Raw genomic sequence first — 22,153 nt, forward strand, 5'->3', positions numbered from 1 at the left:
TTGTAAAGGAACATTGAATTTTCTTTATTGATTTCATAGACCATATGTATATGAGCATATAACAAAACCAACACTTTCTTTGTACATATATCGAGAGGGCCATGCAGATGGCAGTAAGTAGTTCAGCGGCAGATAGTTCTAGGCCTGGTCGCAGTGCCGCCCACATACCCATCACCACACACATTGATTGTAAAGGAACATTGAATTTTTTTATTGATTTCATAGACCATATGTATATGAGCATATAACAAAACCAACATTTTATTTATAGAAATATCGAGCAGGCCATGCAGATTTAAGTAAGTAGTTTAGGTCAGATAGTTCTAGGCCTTGTCCCAGTGCCGCCCTCATACCTGTCACCACTCATATTGATTGTAAAGGAACATTGAATTTTTTTATTGATTTCGTAGACCATATGTATATGAGCATATAACAAAACCAACATTTTATTTATAGATATATCGAGCAGGCCATGCAGATTTAAGTAAGTAGTTCAGGGGCAGATAGTTCTAGGCCTTGTCCCAGTGCCGCACTCATACCTGTCACCACTCATATTGATTGTAAAGGAACATTGTATTTTCTTTATTGATTTCATAGACCATATGTATATGAGCAAATAACAAAACCAACATATTCTTTATACATATATCGAGCGGGCCATGCAGATGGCAGTAAGGAGTTCAGGGGTAGATAGTTCTAGGCCTTGTCCCAGTGCCGCCCTTATACCTGTCTCCACTCACATTGATTGTGAAGGAACATTGAATTTTCTTTATTGATTTCATAGACCATATGCATATGAGCATATAACAAAAACAAAATTTTCTTTATAAATATATCGAGCGGGCCATGCAGATAGCAGTAAGTAGTTCAGGGGCAGATAGTTCTAGGCCTTGTCCCAGTGCCGCCCTTATACCCATCACAACTCACATTGATTGTAAAGGAACATTGAATTTTCTTTATTGATTTCATAGACCATATGTATATGAGCATATACCAAGACCAACATTTTCTTTATTCATAAATAAAGCGGGCCATGCAGATGGCAGTAAGTCGTTCAGGGGCAGATAGTTCTAGGCCTTGTCCCAGTGCCGCCCTCATACCTGTCACATCTCACATTGATTGTAAAGGATAACTGATTTTTCTTTATTGATTTCATAGACCATATGTATATTAGCATATAAGCAAACCAACATTTTCTTTATAGATATATCGAGTGGGCCATGCAGATTTCAGTAAGTAGTTCAGGGGCAGATAGATCTAGGCCTGGACCCAGTGCCGCCCTTATACCCATCACCACTCACATTGACTGTAAAGGAACATTGAATTTTCTTTATTGATTTCATAGACCATTTGTATATGAGCTTATAGCAAAACCAACACTTTCTTTGTACATATATCGAGAGGGCCATGCAGATGGCAGTAAGTAGTTCAAGGGCAGATAGTTCTAGGCCTTGTCCCAGTGCCGCCCTCATACCTGTCACCACTTACATTGATTGTAAAGGAACATTGAATTTTCTTTATTGATTTCATAGACCATATGCATATGAGCATATAACAAAAACTAAATTTTCTTTATAAATATATCGAGCGGGCCATGCAGATGGCAGTAAGTAGTTCAGGGGCAGATAGTTCTAGGCCTTGTCCCAGTGCCGCCCTTATACCCATCACCACTCACATTGATTGTAAAGGAACATTGAATTTTCTTTATTGATTTCATAGACCATATGTATATGAGCATATAACGAAACCAACATTTTCCTTATACATATAACGAGCGGGCCATGCAGATGGCAGTAAGTAGTTCAGGGGCATATAGTTCTAGGCCCGGTCAAAGTGCCGCCCTCATGCCCATCACCACTCACATTGATTGTAAAGGAACATTGATTTTTCTTTATTGATTTCATTGATCATATGTATATGAGCATATAACAAAACCAAAATTTTCTTTATACATATATCGAGCGGGCCATGCGGATGGCAGTGAATCGTTAAGGGGCAGACTGTTCTAGGCCTTGTCCCAGTGCCGCCCACATACCCATCACCACACACATTGATTGTAAAGGAACATTGATTTTTCCTTATTGATTTCATAGACCATATGTATATGAGCATATAACAAAACCAAAATTTCCTTTATACATATATCGAGCGGGCCACGCTGATGGCAGTAAGTAGTTCAGGGGCAGATAGTTCTAGGCCTTGTCACAGTGCCGCCCTTTGACCTGTCTCCACTCACATTGATTGTGAAGGAACATTGAATTTTCTTTATTGATTTCATAGACCAAATGTATATGAGCATATAACAAGACCAACATTTTCTTTATACATATATAAAGCGGGCCATGCAGATGGCAGTAAGTAGTTCAGAGGCAGATAGTTCTAGGCCTTGTCCCAGTGCCGCCCTCATACCTGTCACATCTCACATTGATTGTAAAGGAACATTGAATTTCCTTTATTGATTTCATAGACAATATGTATATGAGCATATAACAAAACCAACATTTTCTTTATAGATATATTGAGTGGGCCATGCAGATTTCAGTAAGTAGTTCAGGGGCAGATAGTTCTAGGCCTGGTCCCATTGCCGCACTCATACCCATCACCACTCACATTGATTGTAAAGGAACATTGAAATTTCTTTATTGATTTCATAGACCATATGTGTATGAGCATATAACAAAACCAACATGTTATTTATAGATATATCGAGCAGGCCATGCAGATTTAAGTAAGTAGTTAAGGGCAGATAGTTCTAGGCCTTGTCCCAGTGCCGCCCTCATACCTGTCACCACTCATATTGATTGTAAAGGAACATTGAATTTTTTTATTGATTTCATAGACCATATGTATATGAGCATATAACAAAACCAACATTTTATTTATAGATATATCGAGCAGGCCATGCAGATTTAAGTAAGTAGTTCAGGGGCAGATAGTTCTAGGCCTTGTCCCAGTGCCGCACGCATACCTGTCACCACTCATATTGATTGTAAAGGAACATTGTATTTTCTTTATTGATTTCATAGACCATATGTATATGAGCATATAACAAAACCAACATTTTCTTTATACATATATCGAGCGCGGCATGCAGACCTCAGTGAGTACTTCAGGGGCAGATAGTTCTAGGCCTGGTCCCAGTGCCTCCCACATACGCATCACCACTCACATTGATTGTAAGGGAACTTTGAATTTTCTTTATTGATTTCATAGACCATATGTATATGAGCATATAACAAAACCGACATTTTATTTATAGATATATCGAGCGGGTCATGCAGATTTCAGTAAGTAGTTCAGGGTCAGATAGTTCCAGGCCTTGTCCCAGTGCCGCCCTCATACCTGTCACATCTCACATTGATTGTAAAGGAACATTGAATTTTCTTTATTGATTTCATAGACCATATGTATATGAGCATATAAGCAAACCAACACTTTCTTTGTACATATATCGAGAGGGTAATGCAGATGGCAGTAAGTAGTTCAGGGGCAGATAGTTCTAGGCCTTGTCCCAGTGCCGCCCTCATACCTGTCACCACTCACATTGATTGTAAGGGAACATTGAATTGTCTTTATTGATTTCATAGACCATATGTATATGAGCATATAACGAAACCAACATTTTCCTTATACATATATCGAGCGGGCCATACAGATGGCAGTAAGTAGTTCAGGGGCAGATAGTTCTAGGCCTGGTCCCAGTGCCGCCCTCATGCCCATCACCACTCACATTGATTGTAAAGGAACATTGATTTTTCTTTATTGATTTCATAGATCATATGTATATGGGCATATAACAAAACCAAAATTTTCTTTATACATATATCGAGCGGGCCATGCGGATGGCAGTGAATAGTTAAGGGGGAGATAGTTCTAGGCCTTGTCCCATTGCCGCCCTCATACCTGTCATCACTCACATTGATTGTAAAGGAACATTGAATTTTCTTTATTGATTTCATAGACCATATGTATATGAGCATATAACAAAACCAACATTTTCTTTATAGATATATTGTGCGGGCCATGCAGACGGCAGTAAGTAGTTCAGCGGCAGATAGTTCTAGGCCTGGTCCCAGTGCCGCTCTCATACCCATCACCACTCACATTGATTGTAAAGGAACATTGATTTTTCTTTATTGATTTCATAGATCATATGTATATGAGCATATAACAAAACCAAAATTTTCTTTATACATATATCGAGCGGGCCATGCGGATGGCAGTGAATAGTTAAGGGGCAGACAGTTCTAGGCCTTGTCCCAGTGCCGCCCACATACCCATCACCACACACATTGATTGTAAAGGAACATTGATTTTTCCTTATTGATTTCATAGACCATATGTATATGAGCATACAACAAAACCAAAATTTCCTTTATACATATATCGAGCGGGCCACGCTGATGGAAGTAAGTAGTTCAGGGGCAGATAGTTCTAGGCCTTGTCACAGTGCCGCCCTTATACCTGTCTCCACTCACATTGATTGTGAAGGAACATTGAATTTTCTTTATTGATTTCATAGACCATATGTATATGAGCATATAACAAGACCAACATTTTCTTTATACATATATAAAGCGGGCCATGCAGATGGCAGTAAGTAGTTCAGAGGCAGATGGTTCTAGGCCTTGTCCCAGTGCCGCCCTCATACCTGTCACATCTCACATTGATTGTAAAGGAACATTGAATTTTCTTTATTGATTTCATAGACCATATGTATATGAGCATATAACAAAACCAACATTTTCTTTATAGATATATCGAGTGGGCCATGCAGATTTAAGTAAGTAGTTCAGGGGCAGATAGTTCTAGGCCTGGTCCCAGTGCCGCCCTCATACCCATCACCACTCACATTGATTGTAAAGGAACATTGAATTTTCTTTATTGATTTCATAGACCATATGTGTATGAGCATATAACAAAACAAACACTTTCTTTGTGCAGATATCGAGAGGGCCATGCAGATGGCAGTAAGTAGTTCAGGGGCAGATAGTTCTAGGCCTTGACGCAGTGCCGCCCTCATACCTGTCACCACTCACTTTGATTGTAAAGGAACATTGAATTTTCTTTATTGATTTCATAGACCATATGTATATGAGCATATAACATAACCAACATTTTCTTTGTAGATATATCGAGCGTGCCATGCAAATGGCAGTAAGTAGTTCAGCGGCAGATAGTTCTAGGCCTGGTCTCAGTGCCGCCCTCATACCCGTCGCCACTCACATTGATTGTAAAGGAGCATTAATTTTCTTTATTGATTTCAACGACCATATGTATATGAGCATATAACAAAACCAACATTTACTTTATAGATATGTCGAGCGGGCCATGCAGATGGCAGTAAGTAGTTCAGGGGCAGATAGTTGTACGCTTTGTCCCAGTGCCGCCCTCATACCTGTCAGCACTCACATTGATTGTAAAGGAGCACTGAATTTTCTTTACTGATTTCATAGACCATATGTATATGAGCATATAACAAAACCAACTTTTTCTTTATAAATATTTCGATAGGGCCATGCAGATGTCAGTAAGTAGTTGGGGGGCAGATAGTTCTAGGACTGGTCCCAGTGCCACCCTTATACCCATCAGCACTCACACTGATTTTAAAGGAACATTTTATTTTCTTTATTGATTTCATAGACCATATGTATATGAACATATAACAAAGCCAACATTTTCTTTATAGATATATCGTGTGGGCCATGCATATGGCAGTAGGTAGTTCAGCGGCAGATAGTTCTAGGCCTGGTCCCAGTGCCGACCTCATACCTGTAACTACTCACATTGATTGTAAAGGAACATTGAATTTTCTTTATCGATTTCATAGACCATATGTATATGAGCATAAAACAAATCCAACATATTCTTTATACTTATATCGAGTGGAATATGCAATGGCAGTAAGTAGTTCAGGGGCAGATGGTTCTAGGCCTTGTCCCAGTGCCGCCCTTATACCTGTCTCCACTCACATTGATTGTAAAGGAACATTGAATTTTCTTTATTGATTCCATAGACCATATGTATATGAGCATATAACAAAACCAACATTTTCTTTATACATATATTGAGCGTGCCATGCAGATAGCAGTAAGTAGTTCAGGGGCAGATAGTTCTAGGACTTGTGCCAGTGGCGACCTCACACCTGTCACCACTCACATGGATTGTAAAGGAACATCGTCTTTTCTTTATTGATTTCATAGACCATATGTACATGAGCACATAACAAAACCAGCATGTTCTTTATAGATATATCGAGCGGGCCATGCAGATTACAGTACGTAGATCAGGGGCAGATAGTTCTAGGCCTTGTCACAGTGCCGCCCTCATACCTGTCACCACTCACATTGATTGTATAGGAGCATTGAATTTTCTTTATTGATTTCATAGACCATATGTATATGAGCTTATAACAAAACCAACATTTTCTTTATAGATATAACGAGCGGGCCATGCTGATGGCAGTAAGTAGTTCAAGGGCAGATAGTTCTAGGACTTGTCCCAGTTCCGCCCTCATACCTGTCACCACCCACATTGATTGTATAGGAGCATTGAATTTTCTTTATTGATTTCATAGACAATATGTATATGATCATATAACAAAACCAGCATTTTCTTTATACATATATCGATTGGGCCATGCAGATGGCAGTAAGGAGTTCAGGGGCAAATAGCTCCATGCCTGGTCCAAGTGCCACCCTCATACCCATCGCCACTCACATTGATGTAAAGGAACATTGAATTTTCTCTATTGATTTCATAGAACATATGTATATGAGCATATAACAAAACCAACATATATTTTATAGATATATCGAGCGTGCCATGTAGATGGCAGTTAGTAGTTCAGGGGCAGATAGGTCTAGGCCTGGTCCCAGTGCTGCCCTCGTACCCGTCACCACTCACATTGATTGTAAAGGAGCATTGAATTTTCTTTATTGATTTCATAGATTATATGTATATGAACATATAACAAAACCAACATTTTATTTATAGATATTTCGAGCGTGCCATGCAGATGGCAGTAAGTAGTTCGGGGGCAGATATTTCTAGGCCTTGTCCCAGTGCCACCCACATACCCATCACCACTCACATTGATTGTAAAGGTACATTGAATTTTCTTTATTGATTTCATAGACCATATGTATATGAGCATATAACAAAACCAACATTTTCTTTATACATATATCGAGCGGGCCATGCAGATAGCAGTAAGTAGTTCAGGGGCAGATATTTCTAGGCCTCGTCCCAGTGGCACTATCATACCTCTCAGTACTCACATTGATTGTAAAGGAACATTGAATTTTCTTATTTTGATTTCATAGACTATATGTATATGAGCATATAACAAAACCAACATTTCCTTTATAGATATTTCGAGCGGACCATGCAGATGGCAGTAAGTAGTTCAGGGCTAGATAGTTCTAGTCCTGGTCCCAGTGCCACCCTCATACCCATCACCACTGACAATGATTGTAAAGGAACACTGAATTTTCTTTATTGATTTCATAGACCATATGTATATGAGCATATAACAAAACCAACATTATCTTTATACATATATCGAGCAGGCCATGCAGATGGAAGTAAGTAGTTCAGGGGCAGATATATCTAGGCCTTGTCCCAGTGCCGCCCTCATACCTGACACCACTCACATTGATTGTAAAGGAAAATTGAATTTTCTTTATTGATTTCATAGACCATATGTATATGAGCATATAACAAAACCAACATTTTCTTTATAGATATATCGAGGAGGCCATGCAGATGGCAGTAAGTAGTTTAGGGGCCGATAGTTCTAGGCCTGGTCCCAGTGCCGCCCTCATAACCATCACCACTCACATTGATTGTAAAGGAACATTGAATTTTTTTTATTGATATCATAGACCATATGTATATGAGCATATAACAAAACCAGCATTTTCTTTATAGATATATCAAGTGGGCCATGCAGATGGCAGTAAGTAGTTCAGGGGCAGGTAGTTCTAGGCCTGGTCCCAGTGCCACCCTCATACCCATCACCACTCACATTGATTGTAAAGGAACACTGAATTTTATTTATTGATTTCATAGAGCATATGTATATGAGCATATAACAAAACCAACATTTTCTTTATACATATATCGAGCGGGCCATGCAGATGGCAGTAAGTAGTTCAGGGGCAGATACGTCTAGGCCTTGTCCCAGTGCCGCCCACATACCTGTCACCATTCACATTGATTGTAAAGGAACATTGATTTTTCTTTATTGATTTCATAGACCATATGTATATGAGCATATAACAAAACCAACATTTTCTTTATCGATATATCGAGCGGGCTATGCAGATGGCAGTAAGTAGTTCAGGGGCAGATAGTTCTAGGCCTGGTACCAGTGCCGCCTTCATACCCATCAGCACTCACATTGATTGTAAAGGAACATTGAATTTTCTTTATTGATTTCATAGACCATATGTATATGAGCATATAACAAGACCAACATTTACTTTAAACATATATCGAGAGGGCCATGCAGATGGAAGTAAGTAGTTCAGGGGCAAATATATCTAGGCCTTGTCCCAGTGCCGCCCTCATACCTGTCACCACTCACATTGATTGTAATGGAAAATTAAATTTTCTTTATTGATTTCATAGACCATATGTATACGAGCATATAACAAAACCAACATTTTCTTTATAGATATATCAAGCGGGCCATGCAGATGGCAGTAAGTAGTTCAGGGGCAGGTAGTTCTAGGCCTAGTCCCATTGCCGCCCTCATACCCATCACCACTCACATTGATTTTAAAGGAACATTGCATTTTCTTTATTGGTTTCATAGACCATATGTATATGAGCATATAACAAAACCAACATTTTCTTTATACATATATCGAGTGAACCATGTAAATTTCAGTAAGTAGTTCATGGGCATATAGTTCAAGGCCTTGTCCCAGTGCCCCCCTCATACATGTCACCACTCACATTGATTGTAAAGTAAAATTGATTTTCTTTATTGTTTTCATAGACCATACTTATATGAGCATACAACAAAACCAACATTTTCTTTATAGATATATCAAGCGGGCCATGCAGATCGCAGTCAGTTGATCAGGGGCAAATAGTTCTAGGCCTTGTCCCAGTGCCGCCCTCAAACCCGTCACCACTAACATTAATTGTAAAGGAACATTGAATTTTCTTTATTGATTTCATAGACCATATGTATATGAGCATATCACAAAACCAACATTTTCTTTATACATTTATCGAGCGGGCCATGCAGATGGCAGTAAGAAGTTCAGGGGCAAATAGTTCTTGGCCTGGTCCCAGTGCCGCCCTCATACCCGTCACCACACACTTTGATTGTTAAGGAACATTGAATTTACTTTATTGATTTTATAGGCCATATGTATATGAGCATATAACTAAACCAACATTTTCTTTATACATATATCGAGCGGGCCATGCAGATGGCAGTAAGTAGTTCAGGGGCAGATAGTTCTAGGCCTTGGCCCAGTGCCGCCCTCATACCTGTCACCACTCACATTGATTGTAAAGGAACTTTGAATTTTTTTTATTTATTTCATAGACCATATGTATTTTAGCATATAAAAAAACCAATATTTCCTTTATACTTATATCGAATGGGCCATGTAGATGGCAGTAAGTAGTTCAGGGGCAGATAGTTCTAGGCTTGGTCCCAGAGCCGCCCTCATACCCGTCACCACTCACATTGATTGTAAAGGAACATTGAATTTTCTCTATTGATTTCATAGAACATATGTATATGAGCATATAACAAAACCAACATATATTTTATAGATATATCGAGCGTGCCATGTAGATGGCAGTTAGTAGTTCAGGGGCAGATAGGTCTAGGCCTGGTCCCAGTGCTGCCCTCGTACCCGTCACCACTCACATTGATTGTAAAGGAACATTGAATTTTCTTTATTGATTTCATAGACCACTTGTATATGAACATACAACAACACCAACATTTTCTTTATACATATATCAAGCGGGCCATGCAGATGGCCTTAAGTAGTTCAGGTTCAGATAGTTCTAGGCCTGGTCCCTGTGTCGACCTCATACCCGTCACCACTCACATTGATTGTAAATGAACATTGAATTCAGTTTATTGATTTCATAGACCATATGTATATGAGCATATAACAAAACCAACATTTTCTTTATAGATATATTGAGCGTGCCATGCAGATGGCAGTAAGTATTTCATAGGCAGATAGTTCTAGGCCTGGTCCCAGTGCCGCCCTCATACCCATCTCCACTCACATTGATTGTAAATGAACATTGAATTTTCTTTATTGATTTCATAGACCATACGTATATGAGGATATAACAAAACCAGCATTTTCTTTATAGATATATCAAGCGGGCCATGCAGATGGCAGTAAGTAGTTCAGGGGCAGATAGTTCTAAGCCTGGTCCCAGTGCCGCTCTCATACCCATCACCACTCACATTGATTGTAAAGGAACATTGAATTTTCTTTATTGATTTCATAGACCACATGAATATGAGCATATAACAAGACCAACATTTTCTTTATACATATAACGAGCGGTCCATGCAGATTTCAGTAAGTAGTTCAGGGGCAGATAGTTCTAGGCCTGGTCCCAGTGCCGCCCTCATACCCATCCCCACTCACATTGCTTGTAAGGGAACATTGAATTTTCTTTATTGATTTCATAGACCATATGTATATGAGCATATAACGAAACCAACATTTTCTTTATACATATATCGAGTGAACCATGTAGATTTCAGTAAGTAGTTCAGGGGCAGATAGTTCTAGGCCTTGTCCCAGTGCCGCCCTCATACCTGTCACCATTCACATTGATTGTAAAGGAATATTGAATTTTCTTTATTGATTTCATAGACCATATGTATATGAGCATATAACAAAACCAACATTTTCTTTATACATATATCGAGCGGGCCATGCAGATGGCATTTAGTAGTTCAGGGGCAGATAGATCTAGGCCTTGTCCCAGTGCCGCCCTCATACCTGTCACCACTCACATTGATTGTAAAGGAACATTGAATTTTCTTTATTGATTTCATAGACCATATGTATATGAGCATATAATAAAACCAACATTTTCTTTATAGATATATCGAGCGAACCATGTAGATTTCAGTAAGTAGTTCAGGGGCAGATAGTTCTAGGCCTTGTCCCAGTGCCGCCCTCATACCTGTCACCACTCACATTGATTGTAAAGGAACATTGAATTTTCTTTATTGATTTCATAGACCACATGTATATGAACATATCGCCAAATCAAAATTTTCTTTATAGATATATAGAGCGGGCCATAAGGACGGCAGTAAGTAGTTCAGGGGCAGATAGTTCTAGGCCTTGGCCCAGTGCCGCCCCAATACCCGTCACCAGTCACATTGATTGTAAAAGAACATTGAATTTTCTTTATTGATATCATAGACAATATTTATATGATCATACAACAAAACCAACATTTTCTTTATAGATATATAAAGCGGGCCATGCAGATGGCAGTAAGTAGTTCAGGGGCAGATAGTTCTAGGCCTTGTCCCAGTGCCGCCCTCATACCCGTCACCACACACATTGATTGTAAAGGAACATTGAATTTTCTTTATTGATTTCGTAGACCATATGTATATGAGCATAAAACATAACCAACATTTTCTTTATAAATATATCGAGCGTGAAATGCAGATGGCAGTAAGTAGTTCAGGGGCAGACAGTTCTAAGCCTGGCCCCTGTGCCGCCGGCATACCCGTCACCTCTCACATTAATTGTAAAGGAACATTGAATTTTCTTTATTGAATTCATAGGCCATATGTATATGAGCATATAACTACACCAACGTTTTCTTTATACATATTTCGAGCGCGCCATGCAGATGGCAGTAAGTAGTTCAGGGGCAGATAGTTCTAGGCCTTGGCCCAGTGCCGCCCTCATACCTGTCACCACTCACATTGTTTGTAAAGGAACATTGAATTTTCTTTATTGATTTCATAGGCCATATGTATATGAGCATATAAAAAAAACCACCATTTTCTTTATACATATATTGAATGGTCCATGCAGATGGCAGTAAGTAGTTCAGGGGCAGATAGTTCTAGGCCTGGTCCCAGTGCCGCCCTCATACCCGTCACCACACACATTGATTGAAATGGAACATTGAAATTTCTTTGTTGATTTCAAAGACCATATATACATGAGCATATAACTAAATCAACATATTCTTTATACATATTTCGAGCGGGCCATGCAGATGGCAGTAAGGAGTTCAGGGGCAGATATTTCTAGGCCTGGTCCCAGTGCCCCCCCTCATACCCGTCACCACACACATTGATCGTAAAGGAACATTGTATTTTCTTTATTGATTTTCCAGACCATATGTATATGAACATATAACCAAACCCACATTTTCATTATACATATATGGAGCAGGCCATGAAGATGGCAGTAAGGAGTTCAGGGGCAGATATTTCTAGGTCTGGTACCTGTGCCGCCCTCATACACGTCACTACTCACATTGATTGTAAATGAACATTGTATTTTCTTTACTGATTTCCCAGACCATATGTATATGAACATATAACCAAACCCACACTTTCTTTATACATATACCGAGCGGGCCATGCAGATGGCAGTAAGGAGTTCAGGGGCAGATATTTCTAGGCCTGGTCCCAGTGAAGCCTCATACCCATCACCACTCACATTTATTGTAAAGGGACATTGTATTTTCTTTATTGATTTCCCAGACCATATGTATATGAACATATAACCAAACCCGCACTTTCCTTATACATATACCGAGCGGGCCATGCAGATGGCAGTAAGGAATTCAGGGGCAGATATTTCTAGGCCTGATCACAGTGCCGAACTCATACACGTCACCACTCACATTGATTGTAAAGGATCATTGTATTTTCTTTATTGATTTCCCAGACCATATGTATATGAACAAATAACCAAACCCACATTTTCTTTATACATAATTCGAGAGGGCCATGCAGATGGCAGTAAGGAGTTCAGGGGCAGATATTTCTAGTCCTGATCCCAGTGCCGCCCTCATACGTGACACCACTCACATTGATTGTAAAGGAGCATTGTATTTTCTTTATTGATTTTCCAGACCATATGTATATGAACATATAACCAAACCGACATTTTCATTATACATATATCGATCGGGCCATGCAGATGGCAGCAAGGAGTTCAGGGACAGATATTTCTAGTCCTGGTCCCAGTGCCTCCCTCATACCCGTCACCATTCACATTGACTGTAAATGAACATTGTATTTTCTTTATTGTTATCCTAGACCATATATATATATATGAACAGATACCCAAACCCACATTTTCTTTATAAATAATTCAAGCGGTCCATGCAGATGGCAGTAAGTAGTTCAGGGGCAGATATTTCTAGGCCTGGTCCCAGTGCCCCCCCTCATACCCGTCACCACACACATTGATCGTAAAGGAACATTGTATTTTCTTTATTGATTTTCCAGACCATATGTATATGAACATATAACCAAACCCACATTTTCATTATACATATATCAAGCGGGCCATGCAGATGGCAGTAAGTAGTTCAGAGGCAGATATTTCTAGTCCTGGTGCCAGTGCTGCCCTCATTCCCGTCACCACTCTCAATGATTGTAAAGGAACATCGCATTTTCTTTATAGATTTCCCAGACAATATGTATATGATCATATAACCAAACCCACATTTTCATTAGACATATATCGAGCGGTCCATGCAGATGGCAGTAAGGAGTTCAGGGGCAGATATTTCTAGGCCTGGTCCCAGTGGCGCCTTCATACCTGTCACCACTCACATAGATTGTAAAGGAACATTGTATTTTCTTTATTGATTTTCCAGACCATATGAATATGAACATATAAACAAACCCACATTTTCATTATACATATATCGAGCGGGCCATGCAGATGGCAGTAAGGAGTTCAGGGGCAGATATTTCTAGGTCTGGTACCATTGCCGCCCTCATACCCGTCACTACTCACATTGATTGTAAATGAACATTGTTTTTTCTTTATTGATTTCCCAGACCATATGAATATGAACATATAACCAAACAAACACTTTCTTTATACATATATCGAGCGGGCCATGCAGATGGCAGTAAGGAGTTCAGGGGCAGATATTTGTAGGACAGATCCCAGTGCCGCCCTCATACCCGTCACCACTCATATAGATTGTAAAGGAACATTGTATTTTCTTTATTGATTTTCCAGACCATATGTATATGAACATATAACCAAACCGACATTTTCATTATACATATATCGAGCGGGCCATGCAGATGGCAGCAAGGAGTTCAGGGGCAGATATTTCTAGTCCTGGTCCCAGCGCCTCCCTCATAACCGTCACCATTCACATTGATTGTAAATGAACGTTGTATTTTCTTTATTGATATCCTAGACCATATATATATATGAACAGATAACCAAACCCACATTTTCTTTATAAATAATTCGAGCGGGCCATGCAGATGGCAGTAAGGAGTTCAGGGGCAGATATTTCTAGGACTGATCCCAGTGCCGCCCTCATACCCGTAACCACTCATATTGATTGTAAAGGAACATTGTATTTTCTTTATTGATTTTCCAGACCATATGTATATGAACATATTACCAAATCCACACTTTCTTTATACATATACCGAGCGGGCCATGCAGATGGCAGTAAGGAGTTCAGAGGCAGATATTTCTAGGCCTGGTCCCAGTGCCGCCCTCGTACCGGTCACCACTCACATTGATTGTAAAGGAACATTGTATTTTCTTTATTGATTTCCCAGACCATATGTATATGAACATATAACCAAACCCGCACTTTATTTATACATATACCGAGCGGGTTATGCAGATGGCAGTAAGGAGTTCAGGGGCAGATATTTCTAGGCCTGGTCCCAGTGCCGCACTCATACACATCACCACTCACATTGATTGTAAAGGAACATTGTATTTTCTTTATTGATTTCCCACACCATATGTATATGAACATATAAAGAAACCCACATTTTCTTTAAACATAATTCGAGCGGGCCATGCAGATGGCAGTAAGGAGTTCAGGTGCAGATATTTCTAGTCCTGGTCCCAGTGCCGCCCTCATACCCGACACCACTCACATTGATTGTAAAGGAGGATTGTAATTTCTTTATTGGTTTTCCAGACCATATGTATATGAACATATAACCAAACCCACATTTTCATTACACATATATCGAGCGGTCCATGCAGATGGCAGTAAGGAGTTCAGGGGCAGATATTTTTAGTCCTGCTCCCAGTGCCACCCTCATACACGTCACCATTCACATTGATTGTAAATGAACATAGTATTTACTTTATTTATTTCCTAGTCCATATATATAACCAAACCCACATTTTCTTTATAAATAATTCGAGCGGGCCATGCAGATGGCAGTAAGTTGTTCAGGAGCAGATATTTCTAGGCCTGGTCCCAGTGCCGCCCTCATACCCGTCACCACTCACATTGATTGTAAGTGAATATTGCATTTTCTTTACTGATTTCCCAGACCATATGTATATGAACATATAACCAAACCCACATTTTCATTATACGTATATCGAGCGGGCCATGCAGATGGCAGTAAGGAGTTCAGGGGCAGATAGTTCTAGGCTTGCTCCCATTGCCTCCCTCATACCTGTCACTACTGCATTGATTGTAAAGGAACATTGTATTTTCTTTATTGATTTCCCAGACCATATGTATAGGAACATATAACCAAACCCACATTTTCATTATACATTTATCGAGCGGGCCATGAAAATGTCAGTAAGGAGTTCAGGGGCAGATATTTCTAGGCCTGGTCCCAGTGCCGCCCATATACCCGTCACCACTCACATGGATTGTAAAGGAACATTGTAATTTCTTTATTGATTTCCCAGACCATATGTATATGAACTTATAACCAGACCCACATTATCATTATACATATATCGAGCGGGCCATGCAGATGGCAGTAAGGAAATCAGGGGCAGATATTTCTAGGCCAGGTCCTAGTGCCGCCCCCATACCCGTCACCATTCACATTGATTGTCAAGGAACATAGTATTTTCTTTATTGATTTCCCAGACCACATGTATATGAACATATAACCAAACCCACATATTCTTTATAAAGAATTCGAGCGGGCCATGCAGATGGCAGTATTGAGTTCAGGGGCAGATATTTCTAGTCCTATTCCCAAAGCCTCCCTCATACCCGTCACCATTCACATTGATTGTAAATGAAAATTGTATTTTCTTTATTGATATCCTAGACCATATATATATATGAACAGATAACCAAACCAACATTTTCTTTATAAATAATTCGAGCGGGCCATGCATATGGCAGTAAGGAGTTCAGGAGCAGATATTTCTAGGCCTGGCCCAGTGCCGCCCTCATACCTGTCACCACTCACATTGATTGTAAAGGAACATTGTATTTTCTTTATTGATTTCCCAGACCATATGTATATGAAAATATAACCAAACCCACATTTTCATTATACATATATCGAGCGGTCCATGCAGATGGCAGTAAGGAGTTCAGGGGCAGATATTTCTAGGCCTGGTCCCAGGGCCGCCCTCATACCCGTCACCACTCACATAGATTGTAAAGGAACATTGTATTTTCTTTATTGATTTCCCAGACCATATGTATATGAACATGTAACCAAACCCGCACTTTCTTTATACATATACCGAGCGGGCCATGCAGATGGCTGTAAGGAGTTCAGGGGCAGATATTTCTAGGCCTGGTACCAGTACCGAACTCATACCCGTCACCAGTCACATTGATTGTAAATGAACATTGTATTTTCTTTATTGATTTCCCAGACCATATGTATATGATCATATAACCAAACCCACATTTTCTTTATACATAATTCAAGCGGGCCATGTAGATGGCAGTAAGGAGTTCAGGGGCAGATATTTCTAGGTCTGGTACCAGTGCTGCCCTCATACCCATCACTACTCACATTGATTGTAAATGAACATTGTATTTTCTTTATTGATTTCCCAGACCATATGTATATGAACATATAACCAAACCCACATTTTCATTATACATATATCGAGCGGTCCATGCAGATGGCAGTAAGGAGTTCAGGGGCAGATATTTCTAGGCCTGGTCCCAGGGCCGCCCTCATACCCGTCACCACTCACATAGATTGTAAAGGAACATTGTATTTTCTTTATTGATTTCCCAGACCATATGTATATGAACATGTAACCAAACCCGCACTTTCTTTATACATATACCGAGCGGGCCATGCAGATGGCTGTAAGGAGTTCAGGGGCAGATATTTCTAGGCCTGGTACCAGTACCGAACTCATACCTGTCACCACTCACATTGATTGTAAAGGAACATTGTATTTTCTTTATTGATTTCCCAGACCATATGTATATGAACATGTAACCAAACCCGCACTTTCTTTATACATATACCGAGCGGGCCATGCAGATGGCAGTAAGGAGTTCAGGGGCAGATATTTCTAGTCATGGTCCCAGTGCCGCCCTCATACCCGTCACCAGTTACATTGATTATAAATGAACATTGTATTTTCTTTATTGTTTTTAGACCATATGTATATGAACATATAACCAAACGTACATTTTCATTATACAAATATCGAGCGGTCCATGCAGATGGCAGTAAGGAGTTCAGCGGCAGATAGTTCTAAGCCTGGTCCCAGTGCCGCCAGCATACCCGTCACCACTCACATGGATTGTAAAGGAACATTGTATTTTCTTTATTGATTTTCCAGACCATATGTATATGAACATATAACCAAACCCACATTTTCATTATACATATATCGAGCGGGCCATGCAGATGGCTGTATGGAGTTCAGGGGCAGATATTTCTAGGTCTGGTACCAGTGCCGCCCTCATACCCGTCACCACCCACATTGATTGTAAAGGAACATTGTATTTTCTTTATTGATTTCCCGGACCATATGTATATGAACATGTAACCAAACCCGCACTTTCTTTATACATATACCGAGCGGGCCATGCAGATGGCAGTAAGGAGTTCAGGGGCAGATATTTCTAGGCCTGGTACCAGTGCCGAACACATACACATCACCACTCACATTGATTGTAAAGGATCATTGTATTTTCTTTATTGATTTCCCAGACCATATGTATATGAACATATAACCAAACCCACATTTTCTTTATACATAATTCGAGCGGGCCATGCAGATGGCAGTAAGGAGTTCAGGGGCAGATATTTCTAGGCCTGATCCCAGTGCCGCCCTCATACCCGTCACCAGTCACATTGATTGTAAATGAACATTGTATTTTCTTTATTGATTTCCAAGACAATATGTATATGAACATATGACCAAACCCACACTTTCTTATACATATAACAAGTGGCCCATGCAGATGGCAGTAAGGAGTTAAGGGGCAGACATTTCTAGGCCTGGTCCCAGTGCCGCCCTCATACATGTCACCACTCACATTGATTGTAAAGGAACATTGTATTTTCTTTATTGATTTCCCACACCATATGTATATGAACATATAACCAAACCCACATTTTCTTTATACATAATTCGAGCGGGCCATGCAGATGGCAGTAAGGAGTTCTTGGGCAGATATTTCTAGTCATGGTCCCAGTGCCGCCCTCATACGCGACACCACTCACATTGATTGAAAAGGAGCATTGTATTTTCTTTATTGATTTTCCAGACCATATGTATATGAACATATAACCAAACCGAATTTTCATTATACATATATCGAGCGGGCCATGCAGATGGCAGCAAGGAGTTCAGTGGCAGATACTTCTAGTCCTGGTCCCAGTGCCTCCCTCATACCCGTCACCATTCACATTGAGTGTAAATGAACATTGTATTTTCTTCATTGATATCCTAGACCATATATATATATGAACAGATAACCAAACCGACATTTTCTTTATAAATAATTCGAGCGGGCCATGCAGACGGCAGTATGGAGTTCAGGAGCAAATATTTCTAGGCCTGGCCCAGTGCAGCCCTCATACCCGTCACCAGTCACATTGATTGTAAAGGAACATTGTATTTTCTTTATTGATTTCCCAGACCATATGTATATGAACATGTAACCAAACCCGCACTTTCTTTATACATATACGGAGCGGGCCATGCAGATGGCAGTAAGGAGTTCAGGGGCAGATATTTCTAGGCCTGGTACCAGTGCCGAACTCATACTCGTCACCAGTCACATTGATTTTAAATGAACATTGTAGTTTCTTTATTGATTTCGCAGACCATATGTATATGAACATATAACCAAACCCGCACTTTCTTTGTACATATACCGAGCGGGCCATGCAGATGGCAGTAAGGAGTTCAGGGTCAGATACTTCTAGTCATGGTCCCAGTGCCGCCCTCATACCCGTCACCAGTCACATTGATTGTAAATGAACATTGTATTTTCTTTATTGTTTTTAGACCATATGTATATGAACATATAACCAAACGTACATTTTCATTATACATATATCGAGCGGGCCATGCAGATCGCTGTATAGAGTTCAGGGGCAGATATTTCTAGGTCTGGTACCAGTGCCGCCCTCATACCCGTCACCACCCACATTGATTGTAAAGGAACATTGTATTTTCTTTATTGATTTCCCAGACCATATGTATATGAACATGTAACCAAACCCGCACTTTCTTTATACATATACCGAGCGGGCCATGCAGATGGCAGTAAGGAGTTCAGGGGCAGATAATTCTAGGCCTGATCCCAGTGCCGCACTCATACCCGTCACCAGTCACATTTATTGTATATGAACATTGTATTTTCTTTAATGATTTCCAAGACCATATGTATATGAACATATGACCAAACCCACACTTTCCTTATACATATAACGAGTGGGCCATGCAGATGGCAGTAAGGAGTTCAGGGTCAGATATTTCTAGGCCTGGTCCCAGTGCCGCCCTCATACCCGTCACCACTCACTTTGATTGTAAAGGAACATTGTATTTTCTTTATTGATTTCCCAGACCATACGTATATGAACATATAACCAAACCCACATATCCTTTATAAATAATTCGAGCGGACGATGCAGATGGCAGTAAGGACTTCTGGGGCCGATATTTCTAGTCCTGGTCCCAGTGCCGCACTCATACCCGTCACCACTCACATTGATTGTAAAGGAAAATTGAATTTTTTTATTGATTTCTTAGAACATATGTATATGAACATATCACCAAAGCAACATTATCTTTATACATATATCGTGCAGGATACGCAGATGGCAGTAAGGAGTTCAGGGGCAGATATTTCAAGGACTGATCCCAGTGCCGCCCTCATACCCGTCACCACTCACATGGATTGTAAAGGAGCATTGTATATTCTTTATTGATTTTCCAGACCATATGTATATGAACATATAAACATACCCACACTTTCTTTATACATATACCGAGCGGGCCATGCAGATGGCAGTAAGGAGTTCTTGGGCAGATATTTCTAGGCCTGGTCCCAGTGCCGCCCTCATACCCGACACCACTCACATTGATTGTAAAGGAGGATTGTATTTTCTTTATTGATTTTCCAGACCTTATGTATATGAACATATAACCAAACCCACATATTCATTACACATATATCGTGCGGTCCATGCAGATGGCAGTAAGGAGTTCAGGGGCAGATACTTCTAGTCCTGGTCCCAGTGCCTTTCTCATACCCGTCACCATTCACATTGATTGTAAATGAACATTGTATTTTCTTTATTGATTTCCTAGACCATATATATATATATATATATATATGAACAGAAAAATAAACCCACATTTTCTTTATAAGTAATTCGAGCGTGCCATGCAGATGGCAGTAAGGAGTTCAGGGTCAGATATTTCTAGGCCTGGTCCCAGTGCCGCTTTCATACCCGTCACCACTCACATTGATTGTAAAGGAACATTGAATTTTCTTTATTGATTTCCTAGACCATATATATATATGTGAACAGATAACCAAACATACATTTTCTTTATAAATAATTCGAGCGGGCCATGCAGATGGCAGTAAGTTGTTCAGGAGCAGATATTTCTAGGCCTGGTCCCAGTGAAGCCCTCATACCCAACACCACTCACATAGATTGTAAAGGAACATTGTATTTTCTTTATTGATTTCCCAGACCATATGTATATGAACATATAACCAAACCCACATTTTCTTTATACATAATTCGAGCGGGCCATGCAGATGGCAGTAAGGAGTTCAGGGGCAGATATTTCTAGGCCAGGTCCCAGTGCCACCCTCATACACGTCACCACTCGCATTGATTGTAAAGCAACATTGTATTTTCTTTATTGATTTCCCAGACCATATGTACATGAACATATAACCAAACCCACATTTTCTATATACATAATTCGAGCGGGCCATTCAGATGGCAGTAAGGAGTTCAGGGTCAGATATTTCTAGTCCTGGTCCCAGTGCCGCCCTCATAACCGACACCACTTACATTGATTGTAAAGGATCATTGTATTTTCTTTATTGATTTCCCAGACCATATGTATATGAACTTACAACCAAATAGACATTTTCATTATACATATATCAAGCGGGCCATGCAGATGGCAGTAAGAAGTTCAGGGGCAGATATTTCTAGGCCTGGTCCCAGTGCCTCCCTCATACCCGTCACCATTCACATTGATTGTAAATGAACATTGTATTTTCTTTATTGATATCCTAGACCATATATGTATATGAACAGATAACCAAACCCACATTTTCTTTATAAATAATTCGAGCGGGCCATGCAGATGGCAGTGAGGAGTTCAGGAACAGATATTTCTAGGCCTGGCCCAGTGCCGCCCTCATATCCGTCACCACTCACATTGATTGTAAAGGAACATTGTATTTTCTTTATTGATTTCCCAGACCATATGTATATGAACATATAACCATACCCACACTTTCTTTATACATATACCGAGCGGGCCATGCAGATGGCAGTAAGGAGTTCTTGGGAAGATATTTCTAGGCCTGGTCCCAGTGCCGCCCTCATACCCGACACCACTCACATTGATTGTAAAGGAGGATTGTATTTTCTTTATTGATTTTCCAGACCTTATATATATGAACATATAACCAAACCCACATTTTCATTACA

The sequence above is a fragment of the Schistocerca gregaria genome, chromosome 1, assembly GCF_023897955.1.
Source record: "Schistocerca gregaria isolate iqSchGreg1 chromosome 1, iqSchGreg1.2, whole genome shotgun sequence".
Taxonomy (NCBI): Eukaryota; Metazoa; Arthropoda; class Insecta; order Orthoptera; family Acrididae; genus Schistocerca; species Schistocerca gregaria.